Here is a 23,047-nt window from a genome sequence, read left to right as displayed (position 1 = left end):
TACAACCCACCCTGGCAAAATGAGCATACAGACATTCCCCAGGAGTCCATCCCGCATCAGACCATCCCCTCTGAGCATCCTAAACAGGTAACCCTCCTAATTATATTTTGATATGATTTTCTCAGCGTTTTACTCTCAACCAACACCTGACAGTCTCCTGTGTTCATATGTTGCCCCTCCCTCCCCCCAATTTTGTGGGCAATATTACCCATCTGCCCATCCCCAACCCCCCTCAAACCCGCAAATCCCCACCCAAAGGTAACCCCTTGCCCCCATTTTATCTCTTCTTTGTGCTCATACTTACGGCCAGCTCATCATAGATTCCACCCCTGCAGATGTCGGCTCACATCCTTCCTCCACCCCCCAATTTCCTGTAAGCCTATTTTCCAGTCTCTAGCTCTCTGAGGCAGCTTGCTTATTTCATATCATTGAGGTCATGTAGTATTTGTCCTTCAATGCCTGAGTTGCTTCACTCAACATAAGGTTCTCAAGATTCATCCATGTTATCATGTGTGTTTGTACTGTATTTGTTCTTACAGCCAAGTAGTATTCCATTGTGTGTATATACCACATTTTATCGATCCACTCATCTGTTGATGGACATTTGGGTTGATTACAACTTTTGGCAATAGTGAACAATGCTGCTATGAACATTGGTGTACATATATCGGTTTGTGTCCTTGTTTTCAGTTCTGCTGGGTATATACCCAGCAGTGGTATTGCTGGGTCATATGGCAAATCTATGGTTAGTTTTTTGAGAAACCGCCAAACTGTCCTCCACAATGGTTGGATCCTTCTGCATTCCCACCAACAGTGGATGAGTGTTCACCTTTCTTTACATCCTCTCCAGCGTATGTATTCTTCTCTTTTTTCCATAGCTGCCAATCTTATGGGAGTAAGATGGTATCTCATTGTAGTTTTGATTTGTATTTCCCTGATAGCTACAGATTTGGAGCATTTTTTCATGTGCTTTTTAGCCATTTGTATTTCTTCTTTGGAGAAGTGCCTGTTTAAATCTTTTTCCCATTTTTTAAGTGGGTTGTTTATCTTTTTATTTTCAAGATATAGGAGTTCTTTATATATGCAAGTTATGTCTCTTATCAGATATATGGTTGCCAAATATTTTCTCCCATTGTGTGGATTCCCTTTTTACTTTCTTGATAAACTCCTTTGAGGTGCAGAAGGCTTTAATTTTGAGGAGGTCCCATTTATCTATTTGTTCTTTTGCTGCTCGTGCTTTTGGTGTGATATTCATGAAGCCATTTCCTATTACAAGGTCCTGTAGATGTTTTCCTACACTGCTTTCCAAGGTCTTTATGGTCTTGGCTCTTATATTTAGGTATTTGATCCATCTTGAGTTGATCATCGTATAAGGTGTGAGATGGTAATCCTCTTTCATTCTTCTACATATGGATATCCAGTTCTCCAGGCACCATTTGTTGAATAGGCCATTCTCTCCCAGTTGAGAGGGTTTGGTGGCTTTATCGAATATTTTATGGCTATATATATGAGGTTCTATATCAGAACTTTCAATTCAATTCCATTGGTCTGTGTGTCTGTCCTTATGCCAATACCATGCTGTTTTCACTACTGTAGCTTTGTAGTACATTTTGAAGTCAGGAAGTGTGATTCCTCCAATTTCGTTTTTCTTTTTCAATATGTCTTTGGCTATTTGGGGCCTCTTTCCTTTCCAAATAAATTTCATAGTTAGTTTTTCTAGTTCCTTAAAGAAGTCTGTGTTGATTTTTATTGGGATTGCATTGAATGTGTAGATCAGTTTTGGTAGGATAGACATCTTAATAATATTCAGTCTTCCTATCCATGAACAAGGAATATTCTTCCATTTATTTAGGTCTTTTTTGATTTCCTTGAACAGTCTTGTATAGTTCTCGGTGTATAAATTTTTTACCTCTTTAGTTAAATTTATTCATAAGTATTTGATTTTTTTACTTACTATTGTGAATGGTATTTGTTTCTTGATTTCCTCCTGATCTTGTTCATTATTGGTGTACAGAAATGCTAGTGATTTTTGCACATTGATCTTATAACCTGTGACTTTACTGAACTCATTTATGAGTTCTAGAAGCTTTGTTGTAGATCTCTCAGGGTTTTCTATGTATAGGATCATGTCATCTGCATATAATGAAATTTTGACTTCTTCCTTTCCAATTTGAATGCCTTTTATATCTGGTTCTTGCCTCACTGCTCGAGCAAGTACTTCTAAGACAATGTTCAATAGGAGTGAAGACGATGGGTATCCTTGTCTTGTTCCTGAGTTTAGAGGGAAGGATTTTAGGATTTCTCCATTGTAACCAATGTTGCCTGTAGGTTTTTCATATATACTCTTTATCATGTTCAAAAAATTTCCTTGTATTCCAATCTTTTGGAGTGTTTTTATCAAGAAAGTGTGCTGTATTTTGTCAAATGCTTTTTCTGCATCTATAGATATAATCATGTGATTTTTTTCCTTCAGTCTGTTTATATAGTGTATTACATTGATTGATTTTCTTATGTTGAACCATCCCTGTATACCTGGAATAAATCCCACTTTATCATGGTGTATAATTCATTTAATGTGTTGTTGAATACGATTAGCAAGTATTTTGTTAAGTATTTTTGCATCTAGGTTCATTAGAGAAATTGGTCTGTAATTTTCCTTTCTTGTGGTGTCTTTGTTTGGCTTTGGTGCTAGGGTAATGTTGGCACCATAGAAGGAGTTAGGCAATGTTCCTTCTGTTTTGATTTTTTGGAATAGTTTCAGCAGGATTGGTGTTCTTTCCAGAATGTTTTGTAGAATTCACCTGTGAAGCTGTCTGGCCCTGGGCTATTCTTAGATGGGAGATTTTAATGACTGATTCTATCTCTTTGCTTGTGATTGGTTTGTTAAGATCATCAATTTCTTCTTTCATCAATATGGTCTGCTTATGTGTTTCTAGGAATTTGTCCATTTCCTCTAAATTGTCATTTTTGTTGGAATATAGTTTTTCAATGTATCCTCTTATGATAGTCTTTATTTCTGTGGGGTTATTGGTGATATCACCTTTCTCATTTTTTATTTTGTGTATTTGCATCTCCTCTCTTTTTTTCTTTGTTAGTCTCACTAAGGGTTTGTCAATTTTGTTGATCTTCTCAAAAAACAAGTACTTGTTCTTGTTTATCTTTTCAAGTGCTTTCTTATTTTCTATTTCATTTAGTTCTGCTCTTATCTTTGTTTTTGTTTTCTTCTTATTCTTTGGAGTTAGTTTGTTTTTTTTTACTAATTCCTCCAAGTGTGCAGTTAATTCTTCAATTTTTGCTCTTTCTTCTTTTTTGATGTATGAATTTATGGCTATGAATTTCCCTCTCAGAACAGTGTTTGCTGCATCCCACAAGTTTTGATATGTTGTGTTATCATTTTCATTAATTTCAAGGTAGTTATTGATTTCTTTTGAGATTTCCTCCTTGACCCACGGTTTCTCTAAGAGTGTGTTGTTTACTTCCGTATCTTGGTGCCATATCTGGATCTCTGGCCATTGTAGATTTCCAGCTTCATTCCATTGTGATGAGAAAAGTTATTTTGCAGGATTTCAATCTTTCTGAATTCATTGAGACATTCTCTGTGACCGAGCATGTGGTCTATCTTAGACAATGATCCATGTGCACTTGAGAAGTATATATATCCTGCTTTATTTGGGTGTAATATTCTGTATATGTCTATTAGGTCCAGCTACTCTAATATACTGTTCAAAGTTTTTGTTTCTTTATTGATTCTCTTTTGAGGTGTCCTGTCCAATGGTGATAGTGGGGTATTAAAGTCCCCCACTATAATTGTAGAGACATCTATTCCATCACTTATTTTCTCCAGTGTTTGCCTCATGTATTTGGAGGCACCCTTGTTATGTGCATAAATATTTATGATTGTTCTTTCTTCTTGAAAAATTATCCCTTTCAGTAATATGTAGTATCCATCTTTGTCTCTCACAATAGTTTTGCATTTAAAGTCTATTTTGTCTGATATTAATATAGCTATTCCTGCCCTTTTTTGGTTATTGTTTGCCTGTAAGATTGTTTTCTAACTGTTCACTTTTGGTCTCCTTGAATCCCTGGGTCTAAGATGTATTTCTTGTAGACAACATATAGATGGGTCATATTTCCATATCCAATCTTCCAGTCTGCATATCTTAACAGGTGAGTTTAATCCATTGACATTCAGTGTTATTACTTTCTTTTTTTATAAAGATTTATTTACTTATTTCTATCCCCTTCCCCCCACCCCAGTTGTCTGTTCTCTGTGTCTATTTGCTGCGTGTTCTTCTTTGTCTGCTTCTGTTGTTGTCAGGAGCATGGGAATCTGTGTTTCTTTTTGTTGTGTCATCTTGTTGTGTCATCTCTCCTTGTGTAGTGCCATTCCTGGGGAGGCTGCACATTCTTTAGTGCTGGGCAGCTCTCCTTATGGGGTGCACTCCCTGTGCATGGGGCTCCCCTATGTTGGAACACCCCTGTGTGGCACAGCACTCCTTGTGTACATCAGCACTGTGCATGAGCCAGCTCCACACAAGTCAAGGAGGCCGGGGGTTTGAACTGCAGACCTCCCATATGGAATATGGAAGCCCTAACCACTGGGCCAAGTTCCCTTCCCTAGTGTTATTACTTTCAAGGAATTACATATATTAGCCATGTTTTCTTTGGATTTGTGTTCACTCTCCTCCACCTCTGTCTCTCCTGTTTTTTTCTTTCATCCTGCAGAAACTTCCTTTAGTATTTCTTTTTTTTTTTAAAGATTTATTTATTTATTTAATTTCCCCCCCTCCCCTTGTTGTCTGTTCTTGGTGTCTATTTGCTGCGTCTTGTTTCTTTGTCCACTTCTGTTGTCGTCAGTGGCACGGGAAAGGGCAGGTTTCTTGAATGCTAGCTTTGCTGGATATAGTATTCTTGTTTGGAAATTCTTTTCTTTTAGTACCTTGACTATGTCATACCACATCCTTCTTGCTCCTGTGGCTTCAGATGAGAAATCAGCCCTTAATCCTATGTAGCCACCTTTATATGTGATGGCTCCTTTTCCTCTTGCTGTGTTCAGTATTTTCTCTTTCTCTTGAGCATTGGATAATTTGACAAATACATGTCTGGGAGTGGATCAATTGGGATTTATGTTGTTTGGGGTACATTGTGCTTCCTGGACATGTACATCTATCTCCTTTAATAGGTTTGGAAATTTTTCAGCCATTATTTCCTCCAACACCCCTTTTGTCCCCTTTCCTTTCTTTTCTCTTTCTGGGATGCCTATAATGCACGTTTGTGCAGTTTGCATTATCAATCAGGTCCCTAAGTCCTTGCTGGATTTTTTCTATCTTTTTATTGATCAATTCTACCATCTGTTTGGTTTCAGATATACTGTATTCCACATCACTAATTCTTTCTTCTGCTTCTTCAAATCTGCTGTTATTTGCTGAGAGTGTATTTTTTATTTCTTCAACTGTGCTGTTCACACCATCATATCCTTTATCTTTTTTGGGTATGATTACAATTTTTTCTGTATGCTAAGTGTTTTCTTAATATCCTTAATCTCTTCTCTCACTTCATTAAATTGGTCCATTGTATATGTTTTGTAAGCTTTGATTAGTTGTTCAATGTTCCATTCCTCTTCCTGGTTTTAAGTTTGTTCTGTGGATTGGGCCATGTTTTCCTGATTATTGGTATGGTTTGTAGTTTTTTGTTGCTGTCTGGTCATCATTTTATATTGATGGGTTTATTCAGTTGATTAGCTTCTTCATCTTGTCTCAGGGTTTAGTTAGTTTTTGTTTTTGTGTGCATGTTAAGTCTTCTCTTTGTCACTTTGTTCTTCTTATTCTATTTCCTTGTTGTTGGCTAATTTCCCTTGAAGAAAAATGCTAGGACCAGAAAAGCAAAAGGGGTAAGAAAAGAAAAAGTATAATCATAGTATATATAGTAAATGTTAGCAGAAGAACCATGTGACATCTAGGAGAATGGATATTAAACTCATGTAAGCTGAGTAGAGTTATAACAGTAAAAAAAGTGGAGTACCTATAATGAGATAGTGAACTGAATATGGAGAGGAATATAGTATGAATTAAAAGAGCAGTGTGATCAACAGAGAGGGAAAGAGAAAAGAAAGGACAATAATTTATAGAGTGAATAAAAGCTAGAAAACAGAATAAAGGTATTAGAAATAAAAAGTTAGAAAATTTGGGGGCTAAACAAAGAGAGGTGGAATGAAAGAGAAACAATAAATGGTGGAGGATAGAAAGATGTAAAGGAAAGGGGATAGCATTGGTAGCGAAAATCAGTATAACACAGAAAAGAGGAAATAAGGATGAGGAAGCACAACAAATGAGAAATGCTGCCTGAAGCACCTAATATTAAAAAAGAAAAAAGAAGGGAAAAAAGGAAGCATGAAAAGAAAAGAGAAAAATAAAAATAAAAAAGGGCCATGGTGGGATAAAGAGGAAGGAATAGCAAGAAAACAAACCAACAAAAAAGACCAGATGAGACCTCAAGCAAGGCATCCTCTTTGCAATTGAATAAACTACTTAGGAGTCTGACCTTCCCCCTTTCTCCCTTCCTCACTTCCCTCTCTCCCAGGGGAGCAGGAAGGCTGTGTGAGGGTCCTGTAGGAGATTCAAATGGGTCCCTGGGGAACCAAATCATCATAAAAAAATGACTCTTATTCTCTTAAAAGAGAGCACCCACACCTTCCAGAAACCCTAAATATGCTATTGGAAGCTGAAAATATGTCCTACTGTCCCTTTCCCTTAGGTGTGCTACAGGGAGGCCAGTTAATTTTCTGACTTCACCTCCCAGATGAAGTTTGCTATCCCAGGGCATTTAGGCAAATCAGGTTCTCTCATCAGATTCACCTCTCTTCTCTTCCTAGGCTCTCTCAAAGCCAGCTGGTATGCTCCTCCAAGCTCAAAAAAAGGGGAGGGGACCAGAAAATTGAACCTGCACTCTTTAGGCCCCTCTGCACCTCCCACCAAATCCTCCCACTGTAAAGCTGTAAAGAAGGAAACACTGAATATGCTTACAAAAAGAGTGAATGTAATATTGTGTTAAATTTGAATGAGTTTTTTAGTGTTCAGAACAAAGTGAGAATTGTGGTAGTTTGAGATGCTGATTTCCAAAGTGATATTTCACTTGGCCTTAATGACTTTTTGGAATTCTTTCTGTGACACATTGGAAAGGTGAGGGACTGGAGGATACAGAAGGGTTGGTGATTGAATAATGTCTCCCACAAAAGGCATGTTCAGATTCCAACCCTTGGTCTTGGGTGTGAACACTTTTGTAAATAGAACCTTTGAATATGGGGTGTTAATCCAGTGTGGCTGATGGTCTCATAAGCGAAGGAAATTGGACATGGATTGGAAGCTTCTGGGAGCAACCAAAACCTGGAATTGAATGGAACCCAGAAGAGAAAGGAGAACACATGGCCCTCTGCATTGTCATGTGACTGAAAAGCCCAGGAACACCAGGATTGCTGGCCAGCCAGGAGATATTGACCCTGGGTTGAAGAAAGCCTTCTATCCTCTGAAGCCTTGGGTCAATAAATTCCTGTTTGTAAGCCAATCCATGCTATGATATTTGTTTTAGCAGCCAAGAAATTAATAGAGGAGTTATGGGGGAAACCTGAGAGTACACAGTTCTGACCCGCAGCCCCTTCCATTAGAGGAGACTTGCTTTATCATTTTTGTTGAATAATGATTTCTTCAGCAGAAAATCAATTACATAGTTCTTTTTCAGAGGAAAGAAAATATACCTTTCTTAAAGAAAAGTCTTTTCCTAATGCAACAATGCTGAAACTGGTAGCATTTACAGGAAGAATTAAGTAGCATACAACATAAAGTAGCATAAAGACAATGAATAAAAAAGAATAATAAAAAAGTCAATGAATATTTTTATAGCAAATAATGAACCCTTTCTTGGTAAATAAAATCAAATGTTTTTTGATCATAATAAAAATTATAAAGTTTCACTTGATAAAGACATTTTGGTGGGTGGTTAATATTCAGTAGTAATTTTTTAGTGATCAGTGAAACCTCGAAGAGAAGAACCTAAATATATGACTACATCAATGATTCTCACCCTGACAGTTATATTCATTACAGTGTCCCAAAAGAATGTCTCCTAATTTATTGTACATGAAATTCTTGTAGGGAACATATTTAAAATACTACTTTCTGTACCTCATACCTAGGTATTTTGATCTTAGGTTTGGGATGGAGGACCAGAAGTCTGCATTTTATTAAAATATATTAATTTTCTTGATTAGTACATAAACATAATAAGAATGATGTATCTAGAATAATTTTACTCAAACTTCTGTCCCTTCAGCCTAGTCTACTCTGCCAATATTTCAAATTATTATTATTATGAATTTAATTTTATCCAGAAGTTATTTCCTAAGGTAACAATTCATTTTAAACACTACCCTTTCCCCCCATTGTTATATTTCTTTGACGTTTAGAATTATACCATATTGATTGCCTTCCTTTTCCTATATGGATATATTTTCATTTACTTTTCTTGTGGTTACCATGGGGTTAAAATTTAACATCCTAAATATATAAAATAATATATTATTTGATACCAACTTAATTTTCATGGCATATGCATATACTTATCTTTACCTCTATAGAAAACGATGGACATTTCATAACAAAAATGGATCAACCAAAGGGAAAGATATAACATTTGTAAATACATGCATGTGTAACACTTAAAACTCATTTTAATATGGGAAGTAAAAAAATGGACAGGATGCTCACCAGCAATCCCCAATATAGATGGATTGGAAAGAATTGAATTAATACAGTATGCCTGGGTAAAGAGATGGGCCAGCATGGCCAGAGAGGTGACAAAATAGGAAGGAAGATAGGGTGCCAGGCCAACCGCCAGTGGTATAAAAGCTTTTCCATGGACATTGATTACCTTTCCTTCCATCTACCTCTAAGACCAGAAGACCATTGCTCAGGCATCATGACCAATGCCCCTTCAACCAGGCATCCCCAGTTGTCTTCCTCTAGAGCTCCCTTTTACCTGTTCTGTTGCTAAACAGCCTGTCCTATTGCTAAAGAGCCTTCAGATCACTAGTGTTCACAAAAGGGGATGGACTCTTGTGGCCCTGATGTCCATTTGCAAACTCAGGAGGCAAAAAGGAGGAGGCCTGGGGAGCAGATGTAACTCAAGTGGTTGAGCATCTGTTTCCCAAGTACGAGATCTAGGGTTAGATCCCCAGTACCTCCTAAAGACAAAAGGAAAATTCCCCTAAACAAACAAACAAACAAACAAAAAAAACAACTTTCATTGGGGAATGGTTGTATCAGTGATTGAGTGCCTGCTTTCCATGTAAGAGGTCCTGGGTTCAATCCCTGATACCTTCTAAAACAAAAAAGGAGGCCTAAATGATTGGGCAGCAGAGAGCCCCATCTTATTCCTCCTCCTCCCCAGTACCCTGTATTACAGTACAGAAGAGGGTTGAGGCTAGTCCATGTGGAGTCACCAAATAGTTATTGTGTTGGACCCCTTAACTGTCTCTCATCTGGAATCACTTGAGCCAATTGAATGAGACCAGATTAGTAAAGTGGAGCAGAAACTTTATTCTTTGGTAAAAAATGGAAAAGAAAGTATCCATATTTTAACTTCTTCCCAAAGGGACAGGGCTAGAGATCTTTTATGGGAGATTGGGATGAGACAAGGGTGGCCGGCTTGTCATGCACAGGTGGTCTTTCCTTTCAGCCAGTACTTTTTGCACATGGACCATAGTGGCCAGTCTGGAAAGGATTATCTTGGGCTGGTCTTGTGGTTACTAGCAGGTGGCTCAGACTGGTATTGTAGTTACTGGCATCCTGTACTTAGTTTCTGAAAGCAAAAGGTAGCTGAAACAAAAGGTTAGGTGGAATTTTCCACGAGTATTCCTTCAGGTCATGCTCCATCAAAGTGACAGATCCTCATTAAAAAAGACCCTACCAAGTTCATTTAACTTCTGACACTACAACTAAATTACAGGGTGTTTGAACCATGGACACATACATCTCAACTAAAAAGGCCCATCTAGAGTCCTGTACTTGGAGACTACTCTGGAGACTTAAAGAAAGTCAGACTTCTTCCTGGGCTCAACTTTGTATTTCTTTTTATTGGAATAATGTAAGAGACAAGAGGCAGAATGTTTGTTTGTTTGTTTGTTTGTTTTGTTTAACTATCTATCTCTCTAGCAGATGGACTTATGCTTAACTCATTTTATGGTGCTGTGATTTGAGAGGAAACCACTTAATATCTTCTCTTTTCCCTGTTGCATTCCTGATCTTAAACAAAAATAACACTTGCATGGGTATCTGAACTTTCTTCTGACAGAATCTTTGGAGCACATATTTCTGTTATGTGCAAACAAAGAGATCCCCAATATCATACCCCAAGAATAAAAAGCAGATGTAGACTTATCATGCATTATGTGGCCTTTTCTGACCAGCTTCTTTTTCTTAACAGTGTAAATCTGAGATGCTTCCACATCTGTATGTGTCAGGAAAGTGTTTTCCTTTTTACTGCTGAGTAGTATCCCAAGGCATAGTTGTATCAACCACAGGTTGGTTATCCATTCACCTAGTGAAGGACATCTTGGTTTTTCCTAGCTACTGGTTATTATAACTAAAAGTTGCTATAAATATATGGGTACTGTTTTTTTTTATGTGGACATTAGTTATCAAACAAACTTGGGTTCATATCCAGGAGTGTGATTGATGAGTCACATGCTAAAATTTTTTTTCATAAGACATGCTACAATGTCTTCCAAAGTGACTGTGCCATTTGCATTTCTTCCAGCAACACATCATGAGAGTTCCTGCTGTTCCACATCATTGCTTGCAATTGGATTGTCTGTTCTTTGGATGTTAGCCATTCCAGTGAGTAGGTAGTCTCTCTCATTGTTGGTTTAAGTTACTTTCCTATAATGAAAAGTGATGTTAAGTATCCTTATGTGTGCTTATTTGCCAATTGTATACCTAACTGGTGAGGGGTCCAGTCATTTTCCAAATTTTTAATTGTGCAGTTTGTTTTCTTTTTATTGAGCTATGTAGGCCTTTTGTATATTTTGGTACAAGTCCATTTTCAATGTGTGTATTTTACAAAATTTTCTCCCAGTGCAGGCTTGAGGTCTTTTCATTCAGTTAACAGTGTTTTCCACAGAATAGAATTTTTAACTTAAAAAAAAATAAAGTCCCATTACCTCCTTTTCCTTTCATGATCTTTAGATGCTGCATATAAAAACTCATCAGCAAATGTAAGGTCATGCAAATTCCTTATTCTATTGGTTTTCAAATTTTTATCATATTACATCTTACTCATAAGCCTAGTGTACAGTCTGCCAAAGGGGTGCTGAGGCAAAGTGCCAGAAATTGGTTGGCTTTTAGAAAGAGTATTTGGGATAAAAACTTAAGAGTTACACGGCTCTAAAGAGTACAACTCAAGATTACTTCCTCACCCAAGGTCAGTTGCCACGTGTTGGAGCAAGATGGTAGGTGAAGTCTGGGAGAGTTCAGCATTCCTCTTTCCTCTTAAGGCTCTGTGGGCTCAGCTTCTTCCAATCTCAGCTGTAGGCTGCCTTGGAGCTCAGCTTCTCTGTTCTCTTCAGCTGAAAATTATCAGGCAAATGGCTCATGTGTTTCAGGGCCCCAGCATCAAAATTCTCTGTACTTCCATGTCTATGGAACTATGTTTTCCCCTCTGTGTATCTCCTTCTGTGTGTTTTCTTGAGTGAGTGCCCATTTTTATAGCCCACCAAGGGGGTGGGGACTCAACTCTGATGATGCCCTAATGACATGGTTGAATCAATGTCCTAATCCTGATTTAATCAATTAAAAATAAACCATCTTGATTTATTATACCCAATGGGTATCACACCCAGAGGAGCAGACCAGCTCACAAACATAATCTATGTCTCTTTTTGGAATTCATATATAATATCAAACTGCCATACCTTGAAACTCTTTTGGGTGGGTTTCTGTATAAGATGTAAAATTTATAACTTTGATTATTGTTTTTTTTTTTTCTATATGGCCATCTAGTTGTTCCATTTCTATTTGTTTGAATGATTATGTTCACTTGAAAATATTTTCAGGGGTCTATATATGGGCTATTTTGTTCTTTTCTTTTTTGTGTGTGCCAAAGTCAGCCAAAGTCACTCTGTTAATGTCATATTGTAATAAGAATTGGAAACAGGCACTCGGGATCTTCATTTTGTTCTTCTTAAGTGTTTTGCATGCTATTCTAGGTGTAGAAACCATTCACAAATATCTACAAATTGCATTTCTGAGATTTTGTATAAGAACTTAAAAATATTGAATCTACCCACCATGAAAAAGGAATATTTCTCTGTTTATTTAACTTTAAAATTTTTTTTCAAGGTTTTCATAGTTTATGGGATAAAGATACTTACATATTTTTTTTAGGTTTGACCAAAGGGATTTGTTGCATGTGTTCACTTTTATAAATGCATTTGTCTGTGTGTTTTTTTATTTCATTGTTCATTGCAGGGAAGGGGAAATGAATTGAGTTTTGTATATTTACCCTGTACTTTTCTTCTAATTATTTGCATAGGTTCTCATCAAGGCATTTGACATTTAACTCCATTTCCTTTGAACTTGCAGATTTATAGCACTGAAAAATATGAAATTTAATTTCAGAGATTCTGATTGTGGCCTGAAGGGGGCGCCTGTCCAGAGCAAAACAGGGAACTCCCAAGTTTCCTTTGCTGCACAGGCTTCCACGAGAGAGAGACTGACTCATCTTTTTGACCCAACTGAACCTCCGACCAAGTGAAATAAACCTGCCTTTTAGGGCCCAAGATGGTCGCTGTGTCCCATGAGGATGAGGGCTTCCTAGTGCGGTACCGACGCAGGAAGATACAGTGGCCGTGGGACAACTTGCGCCCCGTCCATAGTTCAGTCATAAGTTTTCATTAATGTCAGCCTCCTAAAATGTCTTCCCCAGGTCCCCCTCCTTGAATGTGTTACATCAATGGTTTGTAGTTTTCAGATAACAAATCTTGTACTTCCTTAGTTAAATTTCTTCCTAAATATTTTATTCTTTCCGGAGCTGTGGTAAAAGAAATTGCTTTATTAATTTTCAGATTGCTTGTTGCTATGTTACAGAAATACAATAAACTCTTGTGGAGCTTTGTGGATTGTTTATTAGGTGTGACAGTATTTTGTGAATTCTAGACGGTTTTTTATATATAAATCATATCATTTCTAAATACAGATCGTTTTCATTCATCCTTTCAAATTTGGATGCATTGTCCTCCTTTTTCTTGCCTTAATTGCTCTGGTTAGGACATCTTTGACAGTAGTGAATAGCAGTGGCATAAACAGCATCTTGATTTGTCCCTGATCCTGTCAAGGAAGATTTATAGTCTTTCACCACTATGACGCTAGCTATTTAGTCTCACTTTGCTTGGATTGTTTGTTTTTTGTATTTCATCATGAAAAGGCATTGGATGTTGACAAGTGGTTTTTCTGCAGCAATTGGCATGTTCACAGCATTTTTTCTTTGTTGAATTAATGTTGCATGTTGCTTTGCTTTTTAAATGCCTTTTTATTTTTAAAAATATTTTTATTAGAGATGTAGTTTTGTGGTAAAATCACGAATAAACTACAGAGTTCCATATAACCCTTTCACTGGCAGTTTTCCCTATTATTAGCTCTTGGCCTTAATGCAGTATTTTTATTATAACTGATGAAATAGCATTATTAGAATTATACTCGTAAGTGTATGCCATAGTTAACTCTAGGGTTCTCTGTGTTGTATAGTTCTATGTTTGACAGTTTTATTCTGGTAACATACTTAAAATTTTCCATTTACTTACTTTCAAATATGCAATTCAGTGATGTTATTTACATTCATGATACTGTCACTGCCATCCACTGCCAAACTTGTCCATTACTCCATAGAGAAACTGTACCAATTAAACCATGACTCCCATTCCCTACACCCACACTAGTCAAATACCAGTTCATAGGGAGAGTAATGCTTAGGACAGGAGGCCCAGCTGTAGCCTTAAAAGCTGCATCACAAATGTCTGCCCTGGATACAAACCAACCAGGTAACAATTACTGAGCTCAGGACCCAGGATCTCAGGATGATACAATCTAAGGTAACTGCTTGACCATGTCACTCCCTAGATGGGGCTGAGGATGCACAGTCCTTCCTGCTCTTAGTCCACTTGCTAGCAATCTTCCCCTATCCTTTCCCTTTCCACATCATAATTTTTGAACTCTTTATATTTCCCCCCAGTTAGTGCTGGAATTCTAGAGTTCACCTTGAAAACTACAAATTCCTAAAATCAGAGGTCAAAATAAGCCTTAGCATGAGAACCAGAAAATATTCCCTCTTTCTCCAAAAACTGGCAGAAGTGGTCCTTAAAATTGTGATTTTTAAAGACACCCACATTTCAGAAGTTTTGCTGTGCCCTCTAAATGCCCCTTCAATCCTCATCCCAGGTGTCTCTGTTCCTCTCTGTTTATTGATATTGAAATGCACATTTACTCTGCAACATGGGGATTTGTGTGTTCTTTCAGCAAACCAGAGAAGGATGGATGACCCTTAGAACTTTTCACATGTCAAAAGCATGATGACTCACAAGTCTTTTTTAACTTAAGGAGGAAAGAATGAGTTTGTATTCATTTTAATTAACACAGGAAATGAAGAACAAAACTGCAATTCCATGCTATCGTAGAAGCAGAAATTTAATGTAATATTCTTGTCAAGAACTTGCTATTTACAAAAAAATAGTACCCCTACCCAAATGGTTAGTATTTTTTTTTTTTGCATTTTATACAGAAATGAATTACCCTGCCATCTCTCTTCCAAATCCTCCCTTCTCACTCATTCTTGTCTCTTTTGTCCTAAAGCCCAGAAAGCAGTGGCCCTTGGCTCTTGCAGGGACCTTAGATTAAACATCAATGGATCAGTGCTGGGGCCCTCCTCACCAACTGGAAGAGGGTCCACAGCTCCTCTCTCAAGGGAGGGCTTGGTTTGGGAGACGGAGAGACTCCTGCACTCTCTAGCTCATTAGCAACTGCTAGAGCAAGCACTACAATTGACTCTAGAGATGCCTCTAAAATTTGAGCTACCTGCAACCCAGAAGCTGCATCTGGAGCTGGATCTGGTGGCAGAGGTGGTACTGCAGGCAAGTCTAGCTCAAGGTCTGGTTGTAGGCCTGCCTCTGGAACTAGTGCTTGAGCTGCAAAAGGAGAAATGTTCACCCACATGACTTCTACCCCATTGCTTTCAAAACAGCAAAATATCCCACTGCCTTTGAGAATCCCAAGCCCAAACACCCAAACACAGAAACCCTCCAAGACTTTAGTCCACTAGATGTGTGATCTAAAGTTACTTCTGTCTTTGATTCTGGTCAAACACCAGCCCCTGAGACTCTTCACTATGTCCTGCCCCCCAGTTTCCCCCATCACCTGCCCAGGGGCACCCACCACCACTACTGCTCACCCTCTGCCTCTGCCTCATGGTCTGTGCTTGCTCATGCTGTTTAAGGAGAAGCTGAGCAAACTGCTCCAGCTCTGATCCAGGCAGATTGAGCTATTGGTAGGTCAGCAGCACATGGAGGTCCAGAAAGTCTGGGCACTGTCAGATATCCTCAGAGAAATCATACAGCCAGGTGTTGAGGATGAAGGAGATGGTGCTGGGGATAGTGAGGAGGGAAACAGAGTCAGAGGCCTGGACTTTCCTTCCCACTGTCCTCCCACAGCACTCCTGGTGGAGCTGGTCCCCAGTGCCTGACACTGATCTTCAACAAGTAAGGCTCACCTTCTCTCCCACACATCAACCACCCTTTGGCTGTCCTAGCAGAAGCAGGCATGGTCATTCAGCAAAGGTCTAGGAAAGAATCTCAATTTTAGGGCACCCTCAATCATTATTCTTCCCAGTTCTGCCTTTGAAGAAAGTATGACATACTTTTCTGTCTATCTTTCTTGGCCCCTCTCCCCATAGAAATACCAATTTTGTAAGGGCTGGCAGGGCTGTGTCTGCTTTGTTCATTTCACCTTGATCTCAAATATCTTATGAATATGAGATTAAGCAGAATATATACTCATGCCTTTCACAGGGACTGTTGTTGCACCTCAGTCTGTAGCTGAAACTCCAGTGTGCTGTGTTATTCTACTGTGTGTGTTCATCTTCCACTGAAAGTATTCTCCTGATAGGTGTGGAGAAAGCCTTGCTCAGTCTTACTGCAGCTGAGTTCCCTTGATTGAAATTTGTGAATGTGTTGCTCACCACAACTCCCTTTTTGGGACCATGTTCATGGGGTGAAGAGTATTGGGTGGGGAAAACAGAGCTGGAAATGGGCTGTGGTGGGGATTGATTCTTCCAGGGACTGGCCCTGAGACCCCAGGCTCCCCTTTCCTCCTCAGGGGCACAGGGTCTCATCCAGAGCTCTCTTTGAGGTCCTTCTTTCTACAGGCAGAAGTCCTTAGACCTGAATCCTCTATGGAGTATCATCAGATGTTTGGGACCCAGCTCAGCCCCCTCCAGAGCCTCAGTCTCTCAATACACATTGATGCCCACTGTTCATTGGAGACAAGAGACCCTCATACTTGTCCCAAAGTCTACTCTGTTTTCAGTTAGTCCAAGCTTCCACCATCCCCTCAGTATTTGGGAGGATGCATCCATTCCTAGGTGAGATCATTACTTCTAATGTACTGTGTACATTAACTGCTTATGATGGATGTTGTGGAACTAGAATGGTAGCCCAGGGGAAAGGAATTTGTGTTTCATTTATTTATTAAATTATGCCAAATGCCTACAGATGTGCTTACAAATAGCAGGCCTCAGTATGTTACTTTTTGAATGAATGAGCCCCAAGCAGCACCTTCCCAGATAACTGAGAGGCCTTGAGTCTCCTCCACTAGCGCTCAGGGGCCCTTTTTTTGCTATCCAAAGGATGGGGGCCCCAGAGATGGAATCTCAGATCTTCTTTAGAAATGGGAAAATATATTTGCCCATGGCCACAGAGAGGGATGAGTCAGAGCTCTTCTTCATAGGAAGAAGAAAACACCAGAAACCCATTTTCCAGAGCCAGGCACCGGTTGAATGCTTCCCATGACTTATCCCTGTTAATCCTCATATTAACACTGTGAAGTTTGTCTCTCTCAACCCACTTTTCAGAGGAGCCAGCTGAGCTCAAGGAGGTAAAGTGACATTCCCAAGATAAACTGCTAGTATGTGGCAAATGGGTGCCTGTGCTGGGGTGAGGTGCTCACATTGTAAAGAGAAGGTACAGGACCTCTTGGATGGTAGTCAAATCTCTGTAGCTGCAAAGGAAGTTGGTGATGAAGGAGAAGTTCCCATTCTGGAAGGCAGGCACCAGGTATCCCACCACTGTCTCTAGCCTACCAGCTTTTATTTCCTTCTTCATGTTAGTCCTGGCCAAACTCAAAGCTGACACATTTAACACTGATGCTGGGACAAAGGTGACATGTGTGATTCTTTTATCTGCTGTGCCACCAGATTAACAAAAGGTAAATAATGGTAATACCAATGGCTGGCTTGGAATAGGGAAGTCTCCATCTTCATAGATTGCTCTTGGTAACTTAACTGAGATGACTTCTTTTCTAAGTTATCTTCTCTAATTATTAAAATTTTAGTTATGCACATACTTCAGTCCAGCATCACTGTTTCTGGGGGTCTATTCTGAGTGTGTGAAGAGCATTAGAATAGAAAGAGAGAAACATGATCTCTATGTAGTTCTGCTGAAATACAACCAAAAGGAATCACATCAAGTGCCATCAGAGGTTAAATATCTATGACAAAAATATGTGGTTAAGCACATCTGTTTGTGAACATTCTTCAGTCCAGACCCTTGGTCTCAAGGGGTTCACTGTGCCATGTTCCTCAGGATAGGAATTTACAGAAACAGGGATATATAGTAATATCCCCTTACCCTCATTTGGTAAGAATGTTCTTCTAGGCTTGATGATTAGTGATATTAGAGAAGTTGTGTAAGGACAGTCAAACACAGGATACGTAGGTCAGGTAATAAAAACAACCAAACAATCACAAAATGCAAAGAATGTCATGGTTCGAAATGAAGTAAAAACATTATAAAACGTCTTTTTTGGTATTACTTCAAAGAATTGGGAGAGTGGCTATACATGAACAAGTCAGGGACTGGGCAGTGGGATTTAGGAAGTGGTGTCAGCTCAGATAACTTTGTGAGTGGGGCCCTGGATTAATAATCAGGAAAACCCAGGGAGGGAGCTTGGGGAGTTGCCAGGCTGGGGTCTGGGAAGCCCCCCCTCACTATCTTTGGACCCTAGGTATAGAGACCACTCTGCATTCACTCTCACTTTTGGCATGCACTGGCCCTTACTGTTGTGCTTGCTCTTTGCTTGATGACATGGTGTATATGATTCTATTATCAGCTTCTCACCAATTTTTCTGGGTGGATCTTTTCAAAGACAGTGCCCAGCAGCTAGGCCTGGAAGAATTAGCTTCCTGCCTGGCTATAACCACAAGGGGTGATCCCACATGTTGTTCTTCTCCCCATATTAGATACAGAACCCTGTCTGCACAGACTTCCCTCAGGAATGTAAACAACAGCTTTTGCTTAACATCTGGTTAGGTTTTCCCCATGCCAACTCTCCCCTTCCTGCCGTGGCAGCCCTGATCTGGGTATGAACATTATAGGCCCACCAGGATCCTATCCCACCAAGAACCTGCTCCTGCCCTAGGCCTGACCACCCCCAATAGTCCTCCACTCCACACACACATGCTGGGGTGAGAATTGCTTTGAGACTGCCCAGACAGGATCCCAAGTATTTACCTGGTGTTCCTTCCCCTGCCCTGTGTCACCATATGTTTCCTTTTGGTGCTTCCTGCTAAATGGCAAGATGTTTCTGTGGTGAAGCCTTAGCCAATGCCTGCAGCTTTGGAAAAGGTTCTCACTTTGTGTTTTACTGAGGTGAGAGCCCTGGGAAGCAGGAAGCAAGAAACCATCTTGTTCTCTTGAGCATCTCTGCTCAGTTGAGCTTAGGAAGTGGCTATGTCTACCATGTTGGTAACTGGTTACCAGGTTTCCAGGTTCTGTTCTGTTAGATCTCCAAGAAAGTGAAGTTCCTTCCTGGGGTGTCTTTACATGTGCCCCCACCTTGGGTAAAATCTGACCTAAGGCCCCTTTGGGTTGCTGACTCTCTTCTCCCTTGTCATCTATTTAAATCTACATTTATACCAACATAGTCATTCCTACAGGCATTAGGAAGGCCTGAGAATTTCAAGACCCCAGTATTGAGTAGGTAGAGCTCTGTTCAGACCTTAGTCCTTCTCCTACCAGTTCTGTGACCCTGGAAAAGGCATTGTGCCTCCTCTTGGGTCTTCCAGTCTCCCCACCTGAACCATGAGGATCATTCTAGATTGTATGGAAGTTTAGCAGATGTACATGCATCGTCTCTATAAGTCTTGTGGGATGGTGTTACAGGAACCTAATATATGAATTTAGAGATAGAGGAATTACAAGAAGGTATGGGAGGCAGCAGTAAATTCAAACTAAAACAGGGCTGGTTCCTGTTGATGTACTCTTGGGAAAGTAACTTCCCTTCTTGGTTTCACTTCCCAGTCCACACCATGGTATCCTTGAAATTTAATAAAAATCATAAATCATCATCCTCTGACTTAAAATGCTTCAATGACTACCCATGATGTTTAAATCAGATTAAGTGCCTCATTTAAAATTATGTGGTAGGCAGCCTGTAAATGGCTGCCAAGGATCTCTGCCTCCTAGTGTTCACATTCTTGTCTGGAATTAGTGACTCTCTTCTAATCAATGGAATATGGACAAAGAGATATGTCACTTCCAAGTTTTATAAACAAACCATCTGTGTCCTGCTAGGCCTCTATTTCCTTTTGTTCATATGTATCTACATCTATCAATATTTCTATCTATATTTCTTTCTCTTACTCTCTCTCCTTCTCTCTTATCCCTCCCTGTGGGAAACAAGTTGTGATGTGATGGGCTGCCCTTTGCAGAAGCCCACATGGTAAGAAACAGAGGGAGCACCTGAAAAACTATATGTGACACAAGCCCTCAGTGAAACTAAAACCTGGCAGTAACACATGAGTGACCTTGGAGTAGATCCTAGCTCAGAAGAGCCTCAGTTGAGACCACAGTCTCAACCTGGGAGGGGGTGACAGATGTTGCTAGGTACCTCCAGGTTAGGAGAGCGGGGCCAGAGTGGGCCTTGATTTGGCAGCGAGTAGATTGTTGGAGACAGCCAAGATCAAAAGTGGGGATACAGGTCATGGTGAGGTCACAGATAGGTCATGGACACTTGATGAGCTGTGAACTGGAAGGCAGTCAGCTGGTAAGGGGCTGTTGTCAGTTAACCAGTTGCAGGTTGATGGAGTTTTGTCTGCTCTAAAATTCTGAAGAGGAGGCATGCTTCAGTGTAGCTACATGAGCCTCCAAATGCAGAGAAGTGAAGAAGAGGATGGCAGAGATTACAAGCATGAGAAGGACTCCAGCCTCCACTGCTGCCTTGAAGATGGAGGGAGATGTGGAAAGCATAGAAAGAAACAAAAATTTCCAGTCTCTGAAATGATTTTAGATGTGGGCTTTCCCTAGAACCTCCAGGAAAAAGCAGTCTTGGGGACCCCTTGATATTTGCCTGGAAAGACTAGAATATGAGGTACGCTCACCCAGACTACTGACACACAGAAACTGCTGGGTAATAGATGAGTTTTGTTTAATTCCATTATGTTTCCGGTAACTTGCTTGTTGGTTAAAAAAAAAGAGAGAGAGAGAGAAAGAATACAAGCTAATTGATGGACATTCAGTGAGTGAAATCATAACAAAATAGATAGGATATCTATGAGCCTAGTCTCTATTCTTTTTTTTTGAATTAGAGAAATGTTTGATTTATAGAACAATCATGCATAAAATATAGGGTTCCCATATACCGTCCTACTATTGACAACTTGCTTTGTTTTGGAATATTTTTTACAATTCATGATGATGGCACATTTGTATAATTTCATTATTGAGTATAGTCTATGGTTTAATTTAGGGTTCACTGTTTGTATAGTACAGTTCCAAGGATTTTTAAAATTTAAAAGAGATTTATTTATTTATTCCCCCTACCCATACCCCTCCTGTGTCTGCTTTCTGTGTCCATTTTCTGTGTGTTCCTCTGTGTCTGCTTGTATACCCATTAGGTGGTTCCAGGGACCAATCCTGGGACCTTCTGGAGTGGGAGAGAGGTGATCATTCTCTTGAGCCACCTCAGCTCCTTGTTCTGCTATGCCTTCTTATTGTTTCTCCTCTGTGTCCCTTATTGCATCATCTTGCTGCACCAGCTCTCCACACTGGCTGGCACTCCTGGACGGGATGGCATTACTGCATGGGGTGGCACTCCCGTGTGCTCTGGCACTCCGTGTGGGAAAGCTCAGGGTGTGGGCCTGCTTGCCTTCATCAAGAGGGCCTGGGCATCAACCCCTGGACATCCTATATGGTAACCTGGAGCCTAAATGCTTGAGCCACATTAATTTCCCTCCATGGATTTTTTTGCAAAATATTTTATTCTGTTGCTTTCTATACAATCTAACATTTCCCTTTTCAACCATATTTGGATACTTATTTCAGTGCTTTTAATTACATTCACAATCTTGTGCTCTCATCACCACCATCTAATACCAAAACTTTATTGTCAACCCAAACAGTGTCCCTCTACAACATAAACCTTAACTTCCTCTTCCCTCTCTCTACTCTGTCCCCTCGTATCCTACATTACAATTTCTGACTATGTGTCCATTTATCCTAGTTATTTCATATCAGTGAAATCATACAATATTTGTTCTTTTGTGTCTGGCTTATTTCACTTATCATGATGTATCCTAGGTTCCATCATGTAATTGCATCTGTCAGAACTTCATTCTTATTGATGGCCCTCTTCACCTTTCTATCCTAACTGGTCACTTTCCACTATAAACATTCTATTTAATATTCCATGACAGATAAACAGGCCAAAAGATATTTTCTGACAATGGTTACTAGAAAGAGCTATTTTATAAAGTCTAAGAGATAGTTTTCTGCTAAGAGGTTGCCATGATCAGCATCATCACAGCCCGAAGGCATTTGCTGAGTGGATTTTTTGCATTGGCATTCTGTCACGTGTTCTAATAATGGTCCCTGATCTCTGAATCTGGAGACTCTAACCAACTACTGCAGACTTAACCAAAGAATTAGGCAATGAATGGTTGTCTAAGGTTCCCTTATGTTTAGTAAACAGTGACCTGGCCACCCTGTCAGTAACTTAACCTTCTGTGGTCCTGGTGATAGCCCAGCTTAGCACCTTGGGCAAGAGACTTGCAGGAGTAGAGGACAGAGCTGTTCTGTGCAGAGAAGGAAGACCCGAGAGCTGTCTCTTCCTAAGCTTATGAGAAATGAGAGCTTCCTGCAACCAGATGGAAGGGCAGCAGGTAGTGTCAGAAGGGGATATTGTCTGAAGATGGGAGGAGAGTTAAAATAGGAGGTGTGTGTGTGTTTGTATATGTGTGGTCATGCTTGTGTTGGTGTATGTGTGCATGCATATGTCTGTGTATCAGTCCAGGGAGATTTTTTTTTCCCCTTTGGTAGAGAAGTTTTGAATTTACAGAATAATCATATATACAATATAAGATTCTTGTATACCACTCCACACCAATATCTTGACTGGTATGGGACATTTGCACAATTGATGCTAGCACATTTTTGTGATAGTAATATTAATTAAAGTTCATAGTTCAACTTTGGATTCACTGTGTACTGTAATCCTTTATTTTTTTAACATTTTTAATAAAATTTTTAATTGTCTTTTTTTATAAAGCTATGTAGACCACACAAAATGTTACATTAAAAAATACAAGAGGTTCCCATATACCCCACTCCCCACCCCCCCTCCCAATCCTTCCACATTATCAACCTCTTTCACCAGTGTGACACATTCATTGCATTTATTTATTTTTTAAATTCATTTTTAAAAAAATATTACATTAAAAAAATATGAGGTCCCCCACA

Source organism: Dasypus novemcinctus, chromosome 28, assembly GCF_030445035.2.
Source record: "Dasypus novemcinctus isolate mDasNov1 chromosome 28, mDasNov1.1.hap2, whole genome shotgun sequence".
Classification (NCBI taxonomy): Eukaryota; Metazoa; Chordata; class Mammalia; order Cingulata; family Dasypodidae; genus Dasypus; species Dasypus novemcinctus.
The sequence above is the reverse complement of the archived record's forward strand: the minus strand, read 5'-3'. Positions refer to the sequence as shown.